Here is a 9,534-nt window from a genome sequence, read left to right as displayed (position 1 = left end):
TCCAGTAACTTGCTGAGGAGCCTCTGCAAGAGGTTACTGTTGGGAAAATTAGTGAGGCAAAGTGCGTGTGTTGATTATCCTTTCAGAGATATAGGGATACAAATAGCAGTAGTTAATCTTCTTTAAGAAACACAAATTCATTGCGACAGCTGGGCAGCTTCAACCCTGCAGACGGTCGCAGAGTGAAATAAATAGGCTGATTGTAAAAGAAAAAAGGAACAAAGAACCTCTGTGGATGTCAAAAATAAAGAAAATGTATAGAGTCCACTTTTAAAAAGTTTGCTATAGTTTGAGCACAATTAAGAAGTTTTAAAGTAGTAAAGGTAGTTATGAACTTTGTATCAAATTATAACTTGGCCAAAGCGGAGTACAGGGGTGGCTCAAGGTAAAACTTCTTTTATTATTAGTCACAAAATATTAAGGTAATAAAACCATTGCACAAAGCACCTTCACACACATAAATACATACAAACACAGTATTTCAAACCCACAAAGTATTTATGTAAAGTGGGACATTAACTTCATAATTATCAAGAGAACTTCCATATACATTTATGAAGGGATTTTGATTATTTCTTTAAAATCTGCAGTGAGATTGTCGACAAATTACCCCACAATAAATGTCAGGGGTAAATAAACCAAAGACTATGAGGCTGGCTATAACCAAAACAGGTAGAGCACTGCAGCTGATGAGCATTCTCGAAACTTTGTGTTGAGTTTTTTCTCGTCATGACGAGATTAAAGTCGATATGACGACTTTAATCTCGTCATGTTGGCCAGAATTTTTTTTCCTCCCCGTGGCCCTAAAACTCCGTCGTACTTAATGCAGAGGGGTTGTTGTGACTCCAAAATTCCTTGAAGAACTAAGGAAATGCGCACACACAAACACCAAACTTTACAGTACTGAAGAAACTTATTTATTTCAGCATTTGAGCTTGCTTGGAATGACACACTCATGATGCAAGGTCACATGCTGCAGTGTGTCAACAAATTATAGTTTTTTTGGAAAACATCAAAAGCAAAATATGGACTAAAGGTCACAAAACAAAACAGATTCTTTTGAAATGCTTTAACTAATTTGTAATGAAAATGCTTTTGGTTATTGATGTTGCAAATGATGGTGTGATGTCCTGGCTTTAAAGCATGTGTCAAGCATGTCAGCCAACCCTATGAAGCATCTAATTGGGGCTTGTTTTGTTGCAGTAAAATCATCAAGGCCTCATTCACACACACAGCTTCAAAAGGGGGTTTGTTTTTGACAGAATATGGTATTGGAAACTGGTTTGAAACTTGCAATATATAACTCCAATATAAACCTTTTTGCATTTTAACATGAAAGTTTTTAAATTTGAGGGAGGTTTTTTTTTATTACTTAAAAAGTTTTGAAATAACACACTGACATTTTTCTTTATACAGTTACAGTACAGATACCTGATCACTTTATGTTCTATGTTCATACACACCTGTAAACTGTTTGTTTGTTTACTGTTATGATGGTCTTTGTTTTTATAATGACTCTCTTGAGAACACTAATTTTTTAAATCCTTCTATTCTTAAAATTTCATGCAATAAGCAGATGCAACAATTCAAGAGAGCTTTCCAGTGCCTCCTTAATCTGTGTAGGGGTTGACCTGTACAGGTGCTGTGAGTGTTTGGGTTTTCTGCGCCCGCCGAGGGTTGTAGACAGGAGTAACCACAGGAGTGGAGGGCAAGTGTGTCTTGCAGTTCCCTTGAGGCTCGTGTGGCCACCCTAGGGGATGTCATAACATTGGAAGGTACGATTGTCATACATGCGGTTATTGCATCGTGAGGTGTAAATTTAATGTAAATTCTACACACGTAAGATATTTGGAGGATGCTGTTGTAAATAAAAACAAAGAAAGGAGCAGATTGTGAAAAAAAGACAAAAAGAAGAGAACTGCTGACGTTAAAAAAAATTATATATATATATATATATATATATATATATATATATATATATATATATATATATATATATATATATATAGATTGCATAGCACACACCAACACATATTTTACAAACACAAATGTTATGAGGCTCCAACTTTAGCAATACCCAGCTAGAAGTTTAAACTCCTAAACTGTGTGCAAGTTTTAATGAAAAAAGTAATATAGAAACATTAAAATTATTTTCTTTTTTCTTATAGCAGGAACTGGTGATAATCATTCTTAAAGCACATAAAGGAAAACGTATCTTGTGCTGAATGTTTGGCTGAGAAAGACCCACAAATCATTATAGTCATTCAGCTCTAATGATGCTGTCTCCTAAAATATGTTTACTGCAGCAGCTTTCTATTGTATTTCAGTGTTTGCTTAGTTTGTATTGCTTCTTTATACGTTTCTTCTTATTTCTACTCAACCACAAATCGATTTTCAAACCCTCCCTGTAATTTTCTATAATTTTACATTCAATTCAATTCTTCGCTCTCTTAATTACGACGGAGTTTTAGGGCCACGGTGAGGAAAAAAAATTCTGCCCAACGTGGCGAGATTAAAGTCGTCATGTCGACTTTAATCTCGTCATGACGAGAAAAAACTCGACACAAAGTTTCGAGAAAAAACTCGTCTCGTCGAGATTAAAGTCGAAATAAAGTTTCGAGATTAAAGTCGCAATGTTGCGCGCGAGCGAAAAAAACTCATAAATTTACGAGATTATTGTGGAAGTGAGCAGCACGCAGAGCAGCAGGTGAACGCCGTGCAGAAGCAGAGCAGACCGACTAAACGTAGTTGAACAGGTGAGCTGAATGTTAATTGATAACGTTCCAAATGTCTGGAGGCTCATTTGATTGATTTACAAGTTATTAAAGTTTTATTTATTGATGGTTGGTTTGCAGGATCACTGCAGCCCGATGAAGCCGTCATCGGGTGTCCCTGCAGCTGTCTGCTTGAATCCTTTCTTCCTCCACCAAAGACAAGATCTCTACGTTTGTGTGATGCTTCCGTCTGAGGAGGAGAAGCACTTTTTGCCTTTTTCAACGTTGTAATGCTAATATAACAGACTATTTTCATTCATCTTTGTTTTTTAATGATCAAACGGGTCGCTTCATCTGCAGGAGGGGGCGTATGTAACACTGTTTACTTCCGCATTGGTGATCAGATGACAGATTCATGACGTAATGTGACAGATGAACTTCAGGTTATGTGAATGAAAAGGAGAATAAAGGCTGCAGCGATCCTCTACACCCAAACGTGTCTCTGAGCTCCTTATTTTACATATGAAAGTCCGCTTTACCGACACCGAACCCCGGAAAGACGGCTACACGGAAAATAATCTGATTTTGAGTCGCCAAAAGACTCAGAATCTCTGTTTTAAACCTATAATCCGGAAATAAAGCGTCACAAAAGGCTCCACATATTTCATCTTCAAGCGATGCTCCGATAAACAGACAACTTCGGGGTTTTCTCCTTGTTAATCTATGACTTTTTTCCCGTAAATTTACGAGTTTTTATCTCCTAATAAAATTTCTTTTTTTTGGTGGCCATAAAACTCTGTCGTAAACTCTTAAATACAAAGCCACTAGCTCACTAACATTAGCCATAACACTGAATATTCCTGAAAGACTCAGCTTCACTGCTCACGCGCAACATTGCGACTTTAATCTCGAAACTTTATTTCGACTTTTATCTCGACAGGACGAGTTTTTTCTCGAAACTTTGTGTTGAGTTTTTTCTCGTCATGACGAGATTAAAGTCGATATGACGACTTTAATCTCGTCATGTTGGCCAGAATTTTTTTTCCTCCCCGTGGCCCTAAAACTCCGTCGTACTTAATGCAGAGGGGTTGTTGTGACTCCAAAATTCCTTGAAGAACTAAGGAAATGCGCACACACAAACACCAAACTTTACAGTACTGAAGAAACTTATTTATTTCAGCATTTGAGCTTGCTTGGAATGACACACTCATGATGCAAGGTCACATGCTGCAGTGTGTCAACAAATTATAGTTTTTTTGGAAAACATCAAAAGCAAAATATGGACTAAAGGTCACAAAACAAAACAGATTCTTTTGAAATGCTTTAACTAATTTGTAATGAAAATGCTTTTGGTTATTGATGTTGCAAATGATGGTGTGATGTCCTGGCTTTAAAGCATGTGTCAAGCATGTCAGCCAACCCTATGAAGCATCTAATTGGGGCTTGTTTTGTTGCAGTAAAATCATCAAGGCCTCATTCACACACACAGCTTCAAAAGGGGGTTTGTTTTTGACAGAATATGGTATTGGAAACTGGTTTGAAACTTGCAATATATAACTCCAATATAAACCTTTTTGCATTTTAACATGAAAGTTTTTAAATTTGAGGGAGGTTTTTTTTTATTACTTAAAAAGTTTTGAAATAACACACTGACATTTTTCTTTATACAGTTACAGTACAGATACCTGATCACTTTATGTTCTATGTTCATACACACCTGTAAACTGTTTGTTTGTTTACTGTTATGATGGTCTTTGTTTTTATAATGACTCTCTTGAGAACACTAATTTTTTAAATCCTTCTATTCTTAAAATTTAAGCTAACACATAACATGTTTTGCACACATTGGAGCTTTGCAGCTTGATTCTCAGAAGGAAGAAATGAGCCATCTTGACCAGCAATGGGACAGGAACCACTAAACGCAAAAACAACACACCAGAATATCATGATGGCAAAAGTAGACAGGAAATTATCTGCTGTTTTTTAGGGCACACTTTATTTATTTGTTGTTCAAAAGAAGAGTTAGAGTGTGTTATAGTCCAGAGTGCCTCCCGAATGGAAGCATTCTGGTTGTTCTTAATAATGTTGAATGATTTTGAGAGCTATAAAGCACTCTGTCAAACTGTCCGTCTTTTTTTTTTTTTACAAGTTCCAAACTAGTTTGGGTGTTATAAATACGCCATAGCGGTATCGGTTTTATGTGTCACTAAAACGAGTGGGAATTACAGATATTGTGAATTTGCTAACACAGCTAAAGCTACTAACATAGCTTACATGTAGCATGTTATAAACAAAATTTAGACATAGTGAGAACGCAACTAATACAGTCTGAAGGACCTATCTGACTCTGTTGTCTTGCTTAATGCCTTAATAAGTTCAAAAACAGACCATTTAATGACGGTGAACCCTTTAATCCGGTGCACTATAGTGCAGAAAATACAGTACGCTTATTTTTCTTTGTAAAATGGTAGTAGACTTTTAGTAGAAGAGGAAGGTTGCAACTACTTTCTTTTATACAGAATGACACTGAACAAGTTAGTTCTGAGTCTTTCATGTGCTGAATAAATACAGTTCCCTAAGACGTAATAAATAAGAATATCCTTCCACAAAGCAAAAAAAAGCAAATATTCAAGATTTTAAGCAAAACCTATAGGAGCAGTTCAGGACTGGCATTCTCATTTACTTCTCCTCTCCTCTATTCTTGATAATTTATTTATCATTTATTTCTTCATGCGTCTGTTTGATGCGGTCCTATTCATGTGTTGTTCCTCTTTCCCACTTCTCTCCGGGGGAGCGGAAGTTATTCCAGATTCCAGTTTCTGCCTTTTCCCCGCTCCCCCAGCCTTCCTTCAGTTCCATCTGGATGGATCCCATCTGATACATTATTCAAACATGTAGTTGTAGAGCGAGATAAGGGAATTCTTCTCTAAGAGTTCTGGTACATCCTCTTTCTGTCCTGGTAGAGGATCCCTCCATGTGGACATTCCTGATGTTTATCTTTTTCTTTTTCCTGGAATCCTGTCTTTTTAACAGGTTTTTCTTTACTAAGAAGGAAAGTTTTATTTTATTTTAACAATCAGCTATTTTTTTACGAGTGATTTTATGTTTTGTACAATTAGTGAAGCCCTATATTAGAACTGTGTTGTAATATTGGGCTATATAAATAAAACGGAATTGAATTAAACTGAATTGAGAACAGCAGTACTGGAGTCTGGACATAAACACAAAGAAGCTCGACATACTTTGGGTCTCAATCATTACAAATCAGGAACTTACTCACTGAACCAAGTATGTGAAGAGTATTAGACCATTTATTGGCAGCAAAGCGCTAACAGCAGATGAAAAAATAAATAAATAAACAAATACATAACTAAGAGTTTCACAGGCATAAAGGGTTACCGTGACAGACATGGCAAAACGTTGTTTTATTGTTGCTTAAATCATATTTTCCACTCTTGGTATCTTTTAATGTTTAAGATTGTGTAAAAATAATGCAGCAAAAAATAATTAAATGGAGCTTCTTATGAATGTTGTCTATGAGGGTGCTTTTTATTTTACATTTTATTGAAAAGCTCCAGAAACCACAACTGTATACCTTATGCAACTCTCAGTTTACTTCGATACAAAAGGTTGCAAGAACTATGACACAAGTTAAATTGTTAAAGTCCTCAATTTTTTTCTTGGCTGTTATGGTAAATAAAATAAAACTCCGATATTAATTTATAAAAAAAAATACAAATATTTTTGGGTTGTGAATAATTAGGTTGATCTTTATATGAAAAGGTATTTTGCTTCCAAGCATGACTTGAAATTTTCATACTGCGAAATTTTTTTTTTTTTTTTTCTTAGTGCGGTATCTTAAAGCAATACTGTATATTTGAACCATGTAAGTTTAGTTTTAACAGAGCCAAATAGTATTGCACATTTTTATATAAATGTTTAATTTCCATTCATCAGCCAGCAGAGACCATACAGATTTAATCCATTTTTCCATAGTTTCCTCTAAAATACATTGTTCCTATCCAGAGGGTTTACACAAAAATAAATGATGTAATTGATTTGTTATTAATAAAATGATCCCCTGGTATGATCATTAGTTGTGAACCTTTGTTGTAAATATTTTAAGAAACCACATTAGCTTCAGAGAATTCTAATCTCAGTCGGTTAAATAAAAACCCAATTACTTATTTAGATCAGCAAAGCAGACTGTACAGCAAAACGTGTTGAGAAAGAGCAACTCTTGCATAGAAGAGATGAGCAAATTTCAGTGAACAGAGTGTCATACCACACGATTCAGGTAGAGAATTCTGTTGAAATCAAGCACATCACACATAAACAACAGACAGCAAATTAAACCACGGATCACTGGATAAAAAAAATGTTGGAGGAAAAATAAGGGTTTGTTTTTTAAAAAAAACAACAAGTTGTTTATTGTGAGTATACCTGTCATTTGGAGTAACTATTGTGATAGGACCAGCTCCAAAAATCACTTTACAAACTGTTGTCAAACTTTTGCTTTCTCCAAGATTAAAGAGTAACTGAGCATGACCACAGTTTTAATAGTTCAATGTAATAATAATAATAAAAAAAAAAACATAGTGGTTAAAAGAAAAAAAATGTACCTTGATTTTATTGTCTATCCATCCATTCAACCATCCATCTTCTTCCATTCATCCAGAACCGGGTCACAGGGGCAGCAGTCTAGGCAAAGATCCCCAGACTTCCTTCTCCCGGCCACTTCCTCCAGCTCCTCTGGGGGGACCCCGAGGCGTTCCCAGACAAGCTGAGAGACATAGTCTCTCCAGCATGTCCTGTGTCTTCCCCAGGTCCTCTACCCATTGGGACACGCCCTAAGGCGTCCAGGAGGCATCCGCACTATATGCCCAAATCACCTCACTGGTTCCTCTCGATGCGGAGGTGTAGTGATTCTACTCCGAGCTGTCTCCGGGTGACCGAGCTTCCCATATCTCCAAGGGAGCGCTCAGACATCGAAAGACATTGTTCTTTCGGTTATGACCCAGAGCTCCTGACCATAGGTCACCAGGTCATGAAGATTGACCGGAAAATTAAAAGCTTTGCTTTCTGGTTTAGCTCTCTCTCGATCTTTCCTCACCCATGAACAATGTCCTACGATATTTAAACTTTATTTTTTCGATTGGCGTTAACACTTTTTCAGTAAAGAAACAAGTTTTCCCCCAAAGTTAGTCCATGACATGGCACCTCTGTGATCCATTCAACCTTGTCCTTGAAAGCTCAAATAAAATATTTGTGTCTGCCTGCGTACTGTATAATTTTCATGTGGTATTATTTTTCTGAATATTGATGTCACATTTTATTCAGATATTTTCTTTTTTTGAAAAAGAAAGTATTACTGCACTGTTCTTCCAGATAACTAACCATTACAAAATAATAATGTAAAGAGTTTTTTTTTTTTTTTTTAATATATATATAATGTTTAACTTCAGAGCTGTCAAAATTTTAGTTTTGTTTTATTCCAAAGTTTTGGCACTGGGGTAATGGTGTTGAGACACTCACTGATAAGTAATTCAAATGTTTTTAATATTTTTTTCTTGCTCTGAAATGATGGATTCCAAATTAGTTGGAAATGGGTATTAAATATGTCCCAAATAGATGGGCTGCAACAATTACTTTCCTGAGATCACTTATCATCATTTCTTCATGACATGTCAGCCCACAGTTAGAGGAGGCAAAATAGGAAACAGTGACATTATTTGCCTTGCCACAAGGAAATAATAGGTAATAGTTATTTAAACACGTATATTAACAAATAGATTACATTCTTACAATTTGAAAAAATTGCAGTCTGAATTAAAAAGGAAATATTTTATCAAATACATCTGTTTTCCTATTGGATGGGCCTAATTTGAAGCAAAACCTTCACTAATGGGGGCAGTCTCTACAAAAATATTTTATTTTTTTCAGTAGTTTAATTTTTTTGGGGGGGTCTCTTTAATATGGGAACAGTTTAAAAATAGATCAAAAGATGATCGGAGTGGGACTTAGAGGTTTCATAAATTTGGATAACATTAGCTGGAGGTTGATCAGTACACCAAACGTGTTTATGAATCGTGTTATCTCCGAAGGAAAATGCCTTTTTAAATAACAGCACAGGGTTGACAAAACCCCTGATTATCCCAAGAGCTTACAGTTTTCTTTTTCGATTTTTTTTTTTATCTCTCTCTTTTGTCAATTCCCCCTGGCCACATGTCTGCTTGACAGACAAAGAAGGGACATGAATGCACATTTTTTTCACTCTTGATTCCTCCAGATACCACCGCCACAAAGGATGGAATATGCAAGACTCAAGCTGAAAAGCTTTTCTCCTGAAACTAGACTTTATCACACAGTAACAGGTTCAACACAGGTATATATGTTCCGCTAGAAGCTTTCGGAAAAAGCATCACATTTGGAACTGTAAGTATTAAAGGCAGTTAATGAAGGCTTTATTACATTGGTAACAGGAAATTACAGTTTATGCTCTCTTGGGAGTACATTTTGTTAATTACAACTGCTTTCAGACCAACAGACCTGATAAACCAACGCTATTTATGAAGTGTCAGTAAGACACAGAAATTAAATTGACATTAGGAGTTTTGGGTTTGGCGACTGTGCTCATTTTATGGATCCGTTTACAAATATAAAGCCCATGAATAAGCATCTAATCTCTCTGCAGTACAGACTCAAATAAAATATAGATTTTTTTTTCATGTAAAACATACTTTTTAATGCAGCAAGTAAAAAGAAAATTAAACCAAACCACATAGTTTACAAATTAGCACCATAAATCAACTGGTAAATG

The 9,534-nt window shown here is 35.7% G+C and overlaps 1 long non-coding RNA gene across 1 annotated transcript; it reads left to right on the top strand.

Moving 5' to 3' along the window:
- Positions 1-2,109: 2,109 nt before the first annotated feature.
- LOC144981716 (uncharacterized) lies at positions 2,110-3,209 on the top strand. The gene is made up of 2 exons (XR_013647255.1): positions 2,110-2,756; positions 2,856-3,209. It is a non-coding gene; the product is annotated as an uncharacterized LOC144981716 (long non-coding RNA).
- Positions 3,210-9,534: the final 6,325 nt, after the last annotated feature.

This window comes from Oryzias latipes, chromosome 13, assembly GCF_053564925.1.
Source record: "Oryzias latipes strain Hd-rR chromosome 13, Olatipes_Hd-rR_3.1".
In the NCBI taxonomy this organism is placed as follows: Eukaryota; Metazoa; Chordata; class Actinopteri; order Beloniformes; family Adrianichthyidae; genus Oryzias; species Oryzias latipes.
Note: the sequence above shows the minus strand (reverse complement) of the source record. Positions and strands in the feature narration are given on the sequence as shown.